The sequence below is a fragment of the Etheostoma cragini genome, chromosome 1, assembly GCF_013103735.1.
Source record: "Etheostoma cragini isolate CJK2018 chromosome 1, CSU_Ecrag_1.0, whole genome shotgun sequence".
Lineage (NCBI taxonomy): Eukaryota > Metazoa > Chordata > Actinopteri > Perciformes > Percidae > Etheostoma > Etheostoma cragini.
The window spans coordinates 24,082,795-24,099,734 of record NC_048407.1 but is presented as its reverse complement, the minus strand read 5'-3'; the positions used below and the strand labels follow the sequence as shown (position 1 = coordinate 24,099,734).

Sequence of the window (16,940 nt, the reverse complement as noted above, 5' to 3'; positions counted from 1 at the left end):
ACAGTATGAACACCTTCACACACACACACACACACGCACGCACGTACGTACGTACGTACGTACGTACATACATACATACATACATACATACATACACACACATGTTATGACCTTTTAAACCAAACTGTCCAATCCCCTTACATTCGAAATGTATATATGTGTGTGGGTATGTTTGTGAGTCACTGTACCATATACATAGCAAAACCCTTTGAAGAACCGCTTTTGCCTTCTGTTCAACTATGTATGTACCTGTATTACAAGTCACAGTCCCAAAAATGTCATACAAATACACAGCAAGGATAACATGAGTATCTTCCTTCACCTGTGTAGAACAAGGTTTTACTTTGTTTTTTGTTTTTTTTTAGGTTTTGTATTGTTTTACGAGAGACGTAATGTGTATATGGGTACAGAACATTTTGTAAGGTAAATGTAATTGTTTGAAGTCACAATGAAGTGATTAATTCATATTTTTTTTAATAGCAATGAATAGATGGTGATATATACAGTAGAATGTGATGTCTGTTTAGCCTGTAGCTGCAACAGTGTCACTCTACAGGCCAATCAATAAAACAGAAGAATCTAATCTGTTTAAACTAACTTCCTTTCTCTCCTAAAATTGGATCTGACCCATAAAAGGACAACATTTAAATAATGACAGGATACATGAACAAACCCAAAAATTATTAAATAAGAAAACCAAAGAGAGAAAAAGAGCAATACTGATAATGACAAATGCATGTGGTCATGGAAGGTAACATGAAGAAGAACACAGGTAGTGAGACGTATGAGATGAAAACTATAATCTGGTTTTGGTTTTAGTGAGGGAGCCTGCTGGGACAGCAGAGAGGAGGGACAAGCTGTGCCTCAGATTAACACAGATTAGCACAAAGAATAGTCCCATTGTCGACTGGAAATATGGTTATAGACTAGAATAGAATTACCGCGCTGCCACTGCTCAAACAGTATAGGGGTTTTTGAGAGTATAGGGGGAAGGCACCAGATTAGAGGCATAAATACCACTCGGTCATGCTGCGTAAATCTATAACAATAAAGTCAATGGCATTGGATAACAGTGTCTCCAAATGATATATACTATATCTTATTAATAAATGTGAAAATAACAGAAAGGGAAAAAATAGATAAAGAGAGATGGGAATATACATTGCTTCTTGTTAAAGTATTGATCAATATGCGGCTATATGGACAGTAAGCAGACATATATATTGATCCATATACCAAGTATGGCCCGTTAAATATTTATTTTTCTCTTTTAAAACAACATATAGCCTTAATCCAATACTTATATCATTTCCTGTAATCTCCCTGTCCTGCATTCTAGTATTTTTTATTCTTTTTCTTTTAATCCATATTTCTGGAAATCACCTACTGTGTAATACATTCATGCACAAAAGGAACTTGCAGATACACCAAAATACATACACATGGTCTACGTTTAATGTATTGTTTTGCATTTGGCTTGCCTTTTCTTTTGATCACTACTTTTATAGGTGAATGGACTGAGTTAGCCTGGTTATGTGCTCTGTGTGTGTGTGTGCGTGTGTGCGTGCGTGTGTGCGTGCTCGCGCGTGCGTGCGTGTGAAGGGAGTGAAGCGCAACGATTGCTTGGTGGAGGAGAGAAGATGGTGTGATTAGATGAACGAGAAAGGCAATCCACTGCTCACGGAGAAAGATAGAATTCTTCATCTTCCAAGTGTGTGTGTGTCTGATGTGAACACCTTATGAAATCCTCATTGTTTACACCACTGAACACTGATCTAATACTCTCTCTCTCTCACACACACACACACACACACACACATGTGTACACACATAAAGTGAGCTACTGTTCACTTAGGGTGTAAAGGATTGTCAGAAAGAAGTACGCCTCCTCAACATTCTTTATCCGACTCCTACAAAAACACACACACAAGACACAAGGCAAACAATAAAGAGTCTACAATGACTTAAGTGTTGAATAGAATAGACCTCTTAACCTTTTTGCAGACGTGTGTGTGTGTGTGTGTGTGTGTGTGTCTGTGTGTTTGCGCGGGGTGTAAATGTGAACACACACATCCACACGTCTCTGCTCGCTATGGTACAGTAATTTTTTTAATCAAATTGATGGAGAGAGACAGAGAAACAAAGAGAAAAAAGACAGAGAGAGGAGATGTGAAGCCAATTTATGCCTCATGATATGGCTGTCCTGCGCTGCATACACACACATAAACACACGTACACGCGCATACATGCACACACAGGCTTCTAACAGTGGTAACAACGTGTCAAGGCGAGCGCCAGGCAGCTAATTTGAAGTCATTAGATGTCTGCCGTACTGGCAACAATTTGTTACGCTCACACACGCACAAACACACACACAAAAACACATCGCATACACACACTGAGTTAAGAGCCGTCTGCGGATAGCGAGGAGGCTAAATTGTAAACTAATTTAAACATCACTCAGCGTTAGAGAGGCTGCCTGCAAGACAGGCCCCCGGATAACAAGGCTAGGCTACGTGTGTGTGTCAGTGTGTGTCTGTGTGTGTGTGTGTGTGTGCGTGCGTGTGTGTGTGTTGCTAGTCATGTTTGACACACAGACTTGCGCAACCTTAGAGACTTGTGACAACACACACACATATACACACATATCTCTTTCATTGGTTCTTTTATTCTAAAGCTGTGTGTGAATGAGTGTGTGCAGGCTAATTTCCATACTGATATGGCCTATATGCAAACATTTGATATGTTATTAGGAGAAGAAAATGAGGTTTCAGACCCAGTGTATGTCTCTTGTCGTCCCACAAGGAATGGGACACAATCACAAATGTTCTCCGCACACACCGCACATGTGTGTGTCAAATAGAGAGAGGAAAAGCATGCAAACATAGTATTACCTAGAAGTCTTTTTGCTGATTCAAACTGTGGGAAATGAGTGGCACCACACATGTTCACACATTTAGAAGATAAGTCTATGAGGAGAATACTGTCACTCTCAGAAAACTGGGGGTATGTGGAAATATTGTCTGAGTTGTTATTCAGAGTGTAAGAAAGGCTTTGGCGTCCAATAATATGGATTAGGGAAGAGAAGATCTCAATTTAATAGCCAGTGTGTGTGTGTGTGTGTGTGTGTGTGTGTGTGTGTGTGTGTGTGTGTGTGTGTGTGTGTGTGTGTGTGTGTGTGTGTGTGTGTGAGTGTGTGTGTGAGTGTGTGGAGGATCCAGGAGCAGCCAGGTGAGTGGAGGAGGCAAATATTTAAACATGAGCAAATGAGAGAGTGAATTAAAAGAAAGAAAGGCCATTCAAAATGAGCCATTTATCTGTCTGTAGAATTAGTCTTTTCATCCTCTCTTTTCTGTTCTTTAACTCTCTCTCTCTCTCTTTTTGTCACTCTCTCTCTCTCTACATAATAACTAAATGACTACTGGGCAGTCATGCCAGCAGCTCTTATCTAGACTTGTGGACACAAAAGAGAAAGACAGACAGGCGAGCACTTGACTTGACGAAAGAGCAAGGAACGAACGAGTGAATGAATCAACGAACGAGAGCCTGAACCTATAACACAGTCTTTTTTACCAGAACGAGGGGCCTTGCCATTAGTGCTTTTTTACAACCCCCTCCCCCATTCTTTCTTTATTCTAGGCAGAAATTGCTCTTGGGCCACCCCCCACTTCCCCTTCACTATTCTCTTGCTTCCCTATCTCCTCTTACTTGCTCTTTTATTTCTTACAGTCTTTCTCCCTCTCTCCCTTTCTTTCGTTCCCTTTTCAATTTTGACACTCAGGATAAGCGGTCTATGTGTCTGCAGTAACACAGAATGATTGAGCTGTAAAAAACTGGGGAAGGGAGGTGGAGGGGAGGGGGGCGGGGGTTGCTGTCTGTCTATTCATTTAATCGGCCTTTATGGAGATATGGGAGAAGGGGTTTGGGTGGCCGTGGTGGTGATGGGATAGTAGGTGATGAGGGAAGTCCTCTTGCCTCATGTTCTGCATGCTTCCCTCTATCTTTCAGTCTGCTGTAGTCTTTTATTGGCCTCTTTTTATCTTTTCTATTTCTTCCTTTTACTACTTATGGGTGTGAATTAGGATTAAGAAGAATGGAGAACTGAAGAGGAGTTTTGAAATTAAACATACAAAGCTAAGGGGAGAGAAGAAAAGTGTAGGAAATGGGAAGAGAATGGAAAGCAGGGAGGTCACATACATTACCTTAGTATAACCTAGATACTCCCAAAGAGCCTTTAACACAATACTATTCTGACCCGATGGCTAAATATCCCCCACCTCTTTCAACCTCCTGTGTGACCTCTCTCTTTCTTTCTCTCTCTACTTCTGTCTCTTTCTGCCTCTCCCTCCTTTTATCCCTCTCTCTCTGACCTGACCTCCCACCCTCTCTCTCCTTGGTATCCTTAACCTCTTCATTATCAAGTCAACCTCATCTCTCAACCCCTATTCCTTCCCACGCCTCCCACCTCCCCTCTTATTGCATTGCCCCAGCCAGCCGTCCTTACTGTCTTTCTCTTTGGTTCTCTCTGTCTGTATATCTCCACAGATACAGTAATCAGGTTTATTTAATCCAAGTTTAACTCTAGATTTTGAATTAGGCCGATCGACAGCTTATTCAAAAATGCCTTTTATCTAACATTGGAAAATTATAAAATATTAAGTGAGGCACCCAATGAGCAAAGCCCCCCTAAATCTTTACCTCTGCTGTTGTTCTTCTGTGCTCTTTCTCTTTTGGTTATGTTATAAATGGTTTTCACTTAGAGATTTAGTCAACCATTCAAGCAGTTGGTCATTCACACTGCCAGACAGTCCGTCAGTTAGTTAGCCAATCAGTCAGTCAAGTAACTGCACAGCCAGTCAGTCAGCCAGAAGGGCTCCCAGTCAGTCAGCAAATATTGATTAATAGAAGTGTCCTGCTCCTTTTAGCAAATCAAATGTTGAGTCTCAGCAGCCAAGGGGAACCACTGCGCGCGCACACACACACACACACACTCTCTCACAAAGACACAAAAAAACATACATATGCGCACACACATTTACACACATGGATACCCACATCCTTGACTCTAGAAGTGCAGCTCTCTAAATTAACATTGACACACATTATAACATTGTTGAGATGCAGAACAGTACTGTGTGTGTGTGTGTGTGTGTGTGTGTGTGTGTGTGTGTGTGTGTGTGTGTCTGTCTGTCTGTCTGTCTGTCTGTCTGTCTCTGTATGTGTATGTGTATGTGTGATAGAGATATGTAAAAGCCCAGACCAGTGATGATGTCACTCCCTGGCCCTCCTTATTAAGTCTGGTGTTGTCATCAATCAGCAAAGAGGTTTTTAGGCTTTGGGACATAGAGTGGTAAATCAGAAGAGAAATATCTCTAAACCATCCTCACACAAACAAACACACACACTTTTTTTCTTTTCTTTTTTTTTTTTAATTTTGGCATGGAACTTCTGGAACAATGTTGACTTTACCTGTCCTAATTTCTTTACTTCCCCTGCTTCATCTTCCAGTCTGTCTGTCCCTCTCAGTGCCATTACCCTCTGCAATAAAAAGGCTGGTGTGTGTTCACATGTGCATGTAAACTCGTGAAAGCACAAACACAGAAATACACACAAACACACAAGCAGATTTGCCCCCATTCTGTCGGCTAAGGCTAGTTCACCTTGACAGTCACAGCATGCTAGGTGCCTTCTTACAGTAACACAAAAACATACAGTCCATTCACATAGACACACACATTCAGCACAGTGTAAAGAGATAAAACACACTCATTCAGTACAGTGTAAAGAGATAAAAACTTTCATATGGCTGTGTCCAAGCATTCTTATAGGTATAACATGCAAAGGTGAAAGGTTAAAACAAGATTTAAAAAGTTTAGTTTCATGGAAGAAAATTCCAGTAATTCAATCTATCAGATCTATTTTCTCATAAATTATTTTATCATGTAAACTGTAGCGTAAATCAAAATTGCTTTGAGTTTCCTAATTGTATCTATTACTGCAAGCTCCAATTATTCAAACACATAAGAAACGTTAACAGTAAACATTTATGTTCAATTCAGTTCAAGAGGCTTTATTGGCCTTAAAAATTAATGTTGCTATAGTAACCTGTTTCAGCCAGTTCAGGTAAAGAAGAAAAGAAGAACAACAGACAGCACTTTGTCTTCTTTGAAGTGATATAACTGACTCTGCCCTTTAAAAAAAAATAAGAGTCTAATGAGATCATCTCATGAATATGACTTTAGTAGAATCTGATTCATTGCTTTGGTCAATTTGGTTTCTTTTGTGCTCTCTAGTATGTGTTTGATTTCCATTTCTGCTTATCCCTTAGCTACATAATACATTTAGAGGTTGATGTCTTCAAGAATGTGTTTTTGCTTGTGTGTGTGTGTTCCATTGTCCACATTTGTGCATGAGAGACATCCTATTTTCCAGTAGACCGCAACCATGGTTTCCTCTGGCAGCCCATACAAACAAACACACTCCTGTTTGCAGATGAAAACAAATATTGATGAAATCAAATTATGAAAAGAATATTTGATATCTGAGCTTAATGTTTGGATTAAGTTGGGCTTTCTTTATTGGATTAAGCGGGTATTGGAAGCATGGAATCAATATGAGAAAACAGAGGAGGGAAAACATGCATTGCTTTTCTTCCATCTTATTACTTTTTCTTTTTCTTTTTGTCCCTGTGTTTGTGTCAAAGTAGTATTTATAGTTTTGATAAGGTGAGATCACTCAAGGAGGATTTTTTTAGCATAAAAATCTACAAAATATATTGTTAAATGAATTTCCCACCAACTTACAATGCTGTGTTTGATAATAATATAACTGAGGGATAGTCCAGATAAGACAAAATGCAAAGTTATATTATAATATACTGATGTTATCACTACAGGATGCAGGGCCTATCCACATAACAATAAATGTATAAATAATTTGCCATCACCATGTTGACAGTGTTACCATGACAATCTGCCCATGATGACACTTAAACATGCAGCGCTTTGGGTATCTTCTTTAAAAACACACACTCAACACAAATATTCCCACACACACGCACACACACTGGTATTACCTCTATCAGGTCACACCTTGGTGGTGACACACACCTTATGCCTTTAGAGTCAAGCAACCTGACACATCATACATGCACATGCACACGCACACACAACTTGCCTCACAAATGTTACCAGCTGTCGCTGTGTCCACGTGTGACACACCATATCAAACCAACTGAATTTAAAGTGAAAAATAAAAAGTCACTTGAAGAGTAGTGGCAGCCTATGATAGTGGAGTGGTGTGCATAAAGAAAATATGATTACATCACTAACAGCCCCTTTACTAACATCAGCACTTTTAACAAGTGAATGAAATTCCTTAATATTAAGAATGACACTGATATTAAACTGATTAAAAATTAGTTTTGTTTTTTTCTGGTCAGTTTCAGATTAGAGCCTCTGATTAAAAAGTAATTTTAATCATTTTGATTCCAATCTCTGAAAAAAATGAAACCATGAAATGCACTCACTAGATAGATGTTCAAGTAAAAGTGAGAGGGAAAAACAAATATTGAAGTCATGAGCTTTGCGCTCAGCAGCCCATTGCTGTTTTTCTTATTAGTTTGATTACATTAGCAAATCAAATTCATTTGTCTATCAGCCTTTGAGACACAGCCTGCAATCTGAGTACACTGACTAATCTGCATCAAATAATGTCTGTCACACACACACAAAACACACACAAGCTGCATACATAAGCACGCAAACAAGCAGGCATATACAAACACATACATCATAGACGCACCCATGAACACACAAATGTACACTTCCGGAGTAGAACTAGCACACAGTGAATGTGCACAAATCCACACAAACACAGACATGCACAGTTTTATAATATGTGACATCAGACGAGCAGTAACAAATAAATCAGCACACATTCTGAGCCCATCATCATCTAAGTCATCACTAGCAAACAGTCAGCTTTTACTACTTTCAATTTGCGTGTGTGTGTGTGTGTGTGTGTGTGTGTGTGTGTGTGTGTGTGTGTGTGTGTGTGTGTGTGTGTGTGTGTGTGTGTGTGTGCGCGCGTGCCTAAGAAAGAGAGATGATGTGATGTGATATGATATGATATGCTGGCGGGGCATAAAGATAGATGATCATAATTACGCACAGGCCAAACTCCATTTCAAATCATCATCATCCTATTCTATCTGTTGGGGCACACATGTACACACATACACACACATCAAAAGCAATATAAAGAGTTCACACACATACAGGGATTCACAGTCACACACATATCACACACCTATGCATGCAGCAAATCTAGTGGAAGGAGGGACAGGCTTGTCACATTATTTCTGTCGGTTCATGCAAAGTTCACAGACAAGCATGAAATAGTTTTCTATCTCTCTCCACATCCTCTCTTTCTTTTTCTACTTATCTATCTACTTTCCTCACTGTTTCTGTCTCTATCTTTACCTTTCTCCCCTTTATCTTTATATGTTCTCTTTTTCTTATTTGCTCTGCTCAGTCTCTTTGTTTCTTCTCCTACCATTGCCTTCCTCTTCTTCTCTTACCTCCATCATTGATCCTCACTTCCTTCCCCCTCTCTCTTTCTACCTCTTTGACTTTTAGTTTATTCCTCACTCCCCCTTTGTTTTACTCTTACTTGTCCTTTTTGTCTGACGCTCCTCCTGCTCCCTCTTCCACTTCGCCCCTTTATTTTACCTCCCTTTCTCTCTCTCTCTCTCTCTCTCTCTCTTGCTCCCTCTCTCCCATCCTCCAACCATCATTCTTAAATAACAGTCCGGAGGATTCATCCTTTCCATCAGGGAATAAGCAGGTGGGAAAATAGGATTGGAGCGTGCCTGTCACCAGCTTGGGACGACTTATGGTCTGTGCACACAACACACACACAGCGGCAAATTATATATATATACATTATGTAGGTATAAACACACAGGTACACCTTATGCACATACTGTATACAAAAAAACATCTGCAGATAGGCAACAGTTTGGGTCTACCACCAGTGTGTGGCCCACAAATATTAAAAGGTATAATAGAATAACAATATGTTAAATAGTTTTTAATATTTATAATCACCCATTAGCTTGTTGGTTCTTTTTGTTGGGGTAAACTGGAGAAAAATAACAGAAAGAACCAAATTTGTATTTTTGTCATAATTCTTGCTTTTTTGGTTGGTGTCTCAGTAATGTACATTTTACATTGTGCATGTATTTGTACACAGTACTTCATCCTTGTACAAGTGTGTCACTTCCCACCTGCTATGTGGCGAGGACTATGTCTGTGGTCCACTGTGTCACTGTGCGTTCACATGCACTTTCAAAACGCGCACGCCACACACACTCACACACACACACACACACACACACACACACACACACACACACAGTAATAATGTGTGTATATTTGTGTCCATTTAATCGTGATGGGATGTTTCATCTGCAGGCTGCCATCACAGCTGGCTGCCTTATTGTCTGGGTCAGACTGATGGGCATGTGTGCAAGTGTGTGTGTGTGTGTGTGTGGGTGTGTGGGTGTGTGCTTCTCTGTGTGTGTTCTCAGCTGAATGCATTTTCAGCTTCTGTTCACCTATAAGTGTCCTGCATGCATGTGTATATACCTACAACTGTTTGTTTACCAATACGAGAGCAGAAACATTTCTCTCTGATGCGTCGTAATACTTTATACTTGAACAAGATGTACATATGCGAGTCTGTATTGTGCACGTGTGTGTCGTCCATCAAGCCACACACACAGTCCTACCAAACCACTGGCTTGGTTGCTGATGATGACATATGAGTTCCTGCCCTTGGTAATGGCTGTTAAATCTCATAATTACACGCTTCTTTATTGCAATGCATAATGACCCCGCAGCACTATTGAACAATTAATTAAGATTTTCAGCCCAGGCTTTTTCAGGCCCAGATGAGGAGGTGGAATGAGGTCTAATGTTCGTATCTTCGAGCTAGGACATTAAGGCACGATGCTCTAGGAGAGGTTGTCTCTCTGTGCACATTCGTTTTCATCTCTGCCTTTCTTTCAGTCTGTGTATGTCTCTCCCCTTCTCTCTGTTCTCTCTTTCCTCATTGCTCCATTGTTGAGCCCTTCCTCTCAAAGCTTGTCCTGGATGATGATATTGGAGACCATATCTTTAATCTGTGAATGGTAAATTAATCCCTCTGGAGTTTTTGCGGTTCTTTCTTTATGGAAAGCTACGGGGGATTAGGAAGATAGAATCAACACAGCCTCATAATCTCATATACAGACACCTGGCCTGGACAGGGACCATTGGGTTTTGTTTTAAACATCAGCCACAATCAACAAGTTTTTATTTAAACATCAATATCAAAACATTCTGACAGTGACCAAATAAGTGTGAGATTTTATGTAATCCCAAATAGTCTCCTACTGATGCTTGTACTATGGATTTACTTTTTTCAGGAGAATATATAATGACAGGATATTGTTCTGAAAAGATAATCCACCAAGAGATCAATAGACTGTCACAACCCAGTTAATTGAACAAGATGGGAAAATGAATTCCTCCCCAACCATATAGATAGATAGATAGATAGATAGATAGATGGACAGACAGATAGACTGGCCAGATAGTACTCCCCAGAAAGTATTCCTCCTTTTCACTTATTCCACATAGAGAACTGGCAAACAATGCTGATGAGATGTGGTGCACACTTGTCCAACTGACAAAGCCATGATTGTAGTAACGTACAGTACTTGGCAACCTTGTCTGCCACTGCCTGGATGCTGCCTATGGCCTGAGAGATTCATCCTTTGTGTGTCTTCTGGACTCTTTACAGACATGGGGTGACTTTCCCTGGGGGATGCATTTTGAAGTTAGGTCCAATCAGTGTCTTAGTGTGTTTTTAATGATGCTTTTGAGTGGAAAAACGTCACCAAAACAAAACGAAAAAAGCCCAGCTGGCATCGAAATATTCACCTTATGTACTTTTCATGCGGTTTGTACCTTTTTCAATTATTCAACTCAGTGTTTTTTTGTCTTCAAAACTGTGTGTGTGTGTGTGTGTGTGTGTGTGTGTGTGTGTGTGTGTGTGTGTGTGTGTGTGTGTGTGTGTTTGTCTGTGTCCGTGTAACAGAGGAACGTAAAAGCTCAGACTAGTGATGATGTCAGTCCCTGGCCCTCCTTATTAAGTCTGGTGTTGTCATCCACGTGTGTGTGTGTGTGTGAGAGAGAGAGAGAGAGAGAGAGAGAGAGAGAGAGAGAGAGGCAGAGAAGGTTGGTGTCTAAGCTTCTCAGTTTTGTGTGCACATGGTTAATTCCCCTGACAGATTTGTGCACACACACACACACACACACACACACACACACACACACACACACACACACACATACAGAGACACAGTAAGATGGGATGGATTGAGTTAAACAAACAAGTAAAAAAAGGAAGATAAAACAAATAATTTTGAAAAACAGAAATTTTATAGAAATGAGTTAATTTACCAAGTCATTGTCAAGCAGAGCAGCACTCTTGACTCTATAAAGAAACAAGAAGTCATGGCCCCATTGGAACTAGCTGGGGCACATGCCCACATACACACCCTCAACAACACACTCCTTGACATGGCCCTGGTGGGGCTAGAAGTGGGTAATTAAAATGTAAATATTGATATTTTATTATTTGAAATGCCTCCACTGCAATGCTCTTAATGTCACTCCATCTCCACAGAGACTCAGGGTTGCCCTCGACGTCCGTCTGTCCCCACCCAAGCAACCCTGCCACAGCAAAAGCTATAACACTCACCACACGTCTCTGTGTTGCCGCGTCTCCATTTTGGCTCTAATTAAGTGCTAAATATTAGCACGCGCAACCACAGAGGCAGCACACACCACACATGTAGAGAATACAGCACACGACCCTCATCTCCACCTCTGTCTCTTTCCCCTTGACTCTCTCTTTCACGCACACGCAGAGCACTACATCAATGGGAAGATTTTAAGTGTTAATCTTGCAGTGCTGCTGATGGTGTCTAATGTATGCAATTAACAGTCAGCCAGGGCAGAGGGTTTGGTAATTAGCTTGCTGTTCACACTGATTAGAGGCTACTGCAACCCTATGAGTGCTCTACTCTCCCCGAGGCCGCACAGAAGAGAGGGGGGATATGGTGGAAGGAGAAGGAAGGGTAGAAGGGGAAAGAAATAGAACAAATATATTTTAGCCCACAAAATAAGAGGGAATGAAAGTGAAGGTAATGACGCATGTTTGTGTGTGCAAATGTGTATTAGAAAAGTGACTGATAGTGTACCAATACCGAATTCATTCATGTATTTGAACAAAAATGTGTAACGTTCGTTCATTGTTGATTTATTGTTTATTTACGATAGGTGCAATTCAATGCAGACGCAGTACAGTTGAACAGGCAATTATTTAAATTATTTTCATATCAGTAAACTAAAAACTATCTCCAAAACCAATTTTTCTGTGAATGAGATCAAACTTAATTTGTGATTTGCACTTTCATGTAATATTAACTTTACATAATTTTTTTTATGATCTAATCAACTATACACATGTTTGTGGGTGTGTGCCCCGTATGTGAGTGTGTATTTAAGCCTCTCTAAATTAGCTGGTTCTTTGGGTGGCTTTGTTTCCATTTCGTTGCCCATCTCTGTGTAATTGGGTCAGCTGGTGGATGTGTGTGTGTGTGTGTGTGTGTGTGTGTGTGTGTGTGTGTGTGTGTGTGTGTGTGTGTGTGTGTGTGTGAGAGTGTGTGTGACAGCATTTGTCAGCGTGCTTGTCATTTGCGTATATCTTGTGTGTGTTGTTTTAGCTTGGCCAAAGCCATCACAGGAGGTCCATGTTCATTTGGGCCGGCGTCTGGCCGTATGGTACAAAACAGTTTGAAATGTGTGCAAACAAAATAACACAAACAAACGCTGAAAAGCATCACAATGGAGCACTTAAATTGCCCAGCATGCAACAGTGTGCACATTAACACAAAGTTAAACACAAACATGTAGAGAAAGTCGTATGAAAGAGAGCACTGGAAACATGTAACACATGCATACAGTGCATGTGTTATACAGTGCATACAGAACACACATACACACACACAAATGCTGCACAGCAATGTGCTTGTAACTGTTGGACACTTCACGTGTTCTAATGCAATCTCTGCCTCAGTGGGCGAGAAGACTTAAATCTGTCCCCTGCAGAACACAATACGTGTATATCCTGCACAATCCACTATTCCCCTCGCACCTACAATGATCGACTACTGGACAATCATAAAGCAGTTTGCATCACAGTTCTTAATACCTCTTTTAAATGCCTCCTAACTAACAAGATTTGGTACACTAAATCATTACACTACATTTAGGGGACCGTGTCTAATATTAGATTTTTCTGAACAAAAGAGAAGAAACATACGCATATGTTAAGTGTCTATTACATGTCTATTACACATGTTCATTACACTGTGTATCACGTTGTGTTGTGAGTTAAAGGCCAGCAACAAGCTTGCAGAAGGACCATTATATGTATTTTAATTAAAAGCAATGATTAAAAGGCATTTTTTCATCAATTAAAATGGATACAGAAACAGCATCTGTGATATAAAGAGGCAGTCAACATGCAAAACCATTAAAGGCAGACCTATTTCTTTGGAAAATGTAAAAGGCAAAGGACCTAAATGTGGTTGAGGGAACATTTATTATGACAAAGAAACAAAACCGTTTAAATGCCTGTTAAACTATTGAATTCCAATTCCAAAAGGAAACAAACGTTTGTTATATTTAAACTGCAATGTATCCGCAATGCCACGATTCGATTTAAACTAAAGACCTTTACCATTACTCTCCATATGCGTCCATAAATGACATTAAGGGTTAAACTTAAAATGGTCAAGAGAAATAAAATGTTTGTATTTGCTATTTAAGAAAAAGGATGAGGTGAAAATCTTGAATTGGGGCATTACTTAAATTGCAATATTTTAACTTGCAGCATACAGCAGCATACAGCTGAGGCTTCACAAAGGCAAAATGTTGCCAGGGAGACCATTTAGTTCAGTTTAAGGTCTATGTACAGGCTAAATATTATTTATTTAACTAATACTGATATAATATTATTCACTTTCACTTAAAAGGGGTTTTAAAAAACACCTACATTTATGACAAAAGTCCTGCTTTTCAATGCAGTGACAGAATACAAAGACTAGTTTTGTGGTAATAACTGTGACAATATCAGCATTGCATCCAGTTTTCACAGCTATCACATTAATACACACAAACACACACACACAGACAAACACACAGAGAATAGCCTTTATTGCACAAACGCACACAGATCCACATGCACATACAGGTAGCTTCACAAATGCCACAAACTGTCCAAAAACAAGTGCACAGGTACTCATAAGCTTCACAATCGGTTCTCATTGGTTCCCGTCTTCCCCGTAACCACAAGAAAACAAATATAGGCCTCTTGGATATGTGTGTGTTTGTCCGTATCTTTGTAGCAACTGGGGCATGAGGGAGGGCTTTCCTGTGTGTTTGTGTGTGTGTGTGTGTGTGTTTGTGTGTTTTTGTGTGTGTGTGTGTGTGTGTGTGTTGTTGTGTGTGTGTGCATGCGTGCATGCATGTGTGTGCGTGCACACAAGCATGTGTGTGTGCCAGACGGTTGTGCGGTCTCGGGTGTAAACGTGCAGTCAGGACTCATTTGGCAGACAAACAGGCCGCAGGGTGGCTGGGGAATCGACGAGTGTTTGTGTGTGTGTGTGTGTGTGTTTGTTTGTTTTCATGTGTGTGTCTGATAGAGCAAAGGAAAGAGAAAAAAGAAAGAGAGCGCGGGAGCAAGCAGTAGAGGTTAAGTCTGCATGACTGCACTGCAGCCTCTTTCTGTCAGACCAATGTATGGCACACACACATACCTACACACGCCACACACTTTCTCTTTCTATACCTTCATAGATACAAGAGAGTGTCCCAATATTTTAACAGCCACACACACACACACATGTCTGTTAAAAATATAGTTTACTATATACTCTACCAAATGGTTTTGCAGGATATGCTCAGTAGAAAAAGTTAAATCCAACCCAGGAAGTTTTCCATTCTTACACGGCATAGAAGCTTATATCAAAGACAAAAGCATATATCCAATAATAATGGTGTCCAGGGAACACATGGCTTTACTTTCAGGTTGCATTCTGTAGCAATCTTCTAAGCAAAGTTTATATTAATAATTTATTTTGTTTAGATCCTTGTTTCCATTGTACATTACTGTACATTCAGTTCAGCCCACCGTCGGCACAGTAATCACAGGCTGTACAACATCCACATATACACAAACAGACTCCCACACATAGTATGAGATCCCTTATCAATGGACAGAAAGGAAATGTAATTACAGCCAAATGGGCAACCTTCTTTTGTCAAGTGAAATCACAGGTATGAAAGAAAGGTCTCCACCCCTCCTACCACCACCATCTCTCCTTCTAACACCTCTTCCCTTTTTACTTTCTTCTCTCCTCCATCTCAATCTTTCTCGTGCATGCTCTCTCTCTCTTCATCAATACCTCTCTCTCTCCATCATCAGCACTAAATTCCCATTGATGTTTCTTTTCTTCTGCTGTATCGATCGCTTCATGAGAAGGAGGGGAGGAAGGGAAGAAGGGAGAGATGGCGTTATCTGTTAATTAATTTGTCCTGAAGCTGGCCGCCTATTAATCAGACAGATAAGAGGCATTGGATGGCTGAACAGCGCAGACAGGCTGGTGGAGAAGGGGAGGGGAGGGTGGTCGGGAAGGCCCCTATGTACGTACACACACACTCACACACACAAACACAAAATATACACAGATAGAGACGCACATGCAGAGCCTCACAAAAACGTGTATAGGAATGTATGCACAAAGATTACAAACATGCTTATATAACAACAAGCCAGCACACCTCCAGTACAATTATGGACAATGTATTTTTATCACGTACACACTATGAGCATACACATATTCACAAAATGCATTCACATACCACACATTAACGTACACACATGCACAAACCACATCCTGATAAAATCATTGATGTATCTCAATAAGAAAAGCCGCACTTTCAGCTCAATAAATTAATTCATTTAATGTAAATAAATTAAATTAATAATTAATTTTTTTAATTATCTGTGTCTGTCTGTCTGTCTGTGTGTGTGTGTGTGTGTGTGTGTGTGTGTGTGTGTGTGTATGTGTGTGTGTGTGTGTGTGTGTGTGTGTGTGTGTGTGTGTGTGTGTGTGTGTGTGTGTGTGTGTGTGTGTGTGTGTGTGTGTGTGTGTGTGTGTGTGTGCCACTTATGGAGCAATGTGTGCCCCCACTGGCCCTAAATCAGATTCCACCAAAGGGATGTGTGCCAATTGATTGAGCCCTGCGTGCTGGTCCGAATGCCTGATCCCACATCCACACACACACACAAGTTAGAACCCACAATCAGTTAAATGATATTAACCACTCACTCATCTCTTTTTCTCTTCACTTGACCCTGGGGTTTAACAGATTCAATAAGTGTGTGTGTGTGTGCGTTAATTTTAGCAGTGCCCACGCTTATTTCCGCTCACCACGATGAGTGGTGAAGTCCTCGGGACCCCCTAAAGACATCTGCCTCTTTAAATGAGATGTGTGTTTACTTGAGGGTGTGTGCATGAAGAACCCCTTAAGAAATTCACCTCTAATCCCTTCTGATGATTTCATTAAGTAGAAGAAGACACTGCCAGTTGGCAACAGAACTACTCCCTTCACTGTGCCGTTTGTGTGTGTGTGTGTGTGTGTGTGTGTGTGTGGATCAATCATACACTTTTGGATTCATTCCAGTGTTTCTATGCATTTATGTCCATGCATATATGATACTGTATGTGTGCTCACCAGTGTCTAATTACTGTATATATG

The 16,940-nt window shown here is 40.4% G+C and overlaps 1 protein-coding gene across 11 annotated transcripts in view; it reads left to right on the top strand.

The window, feature by feature from the left end:
- Positions 1–16,940, top strand: part of esrrga (estrogen-related receptor gamma a) — a 147,551-nt gene that overhangs the window by 120,922 nt on the left and 9,689 nt on the right. The gene's annotated exons all lie outside the window — the stretch shown is intronic.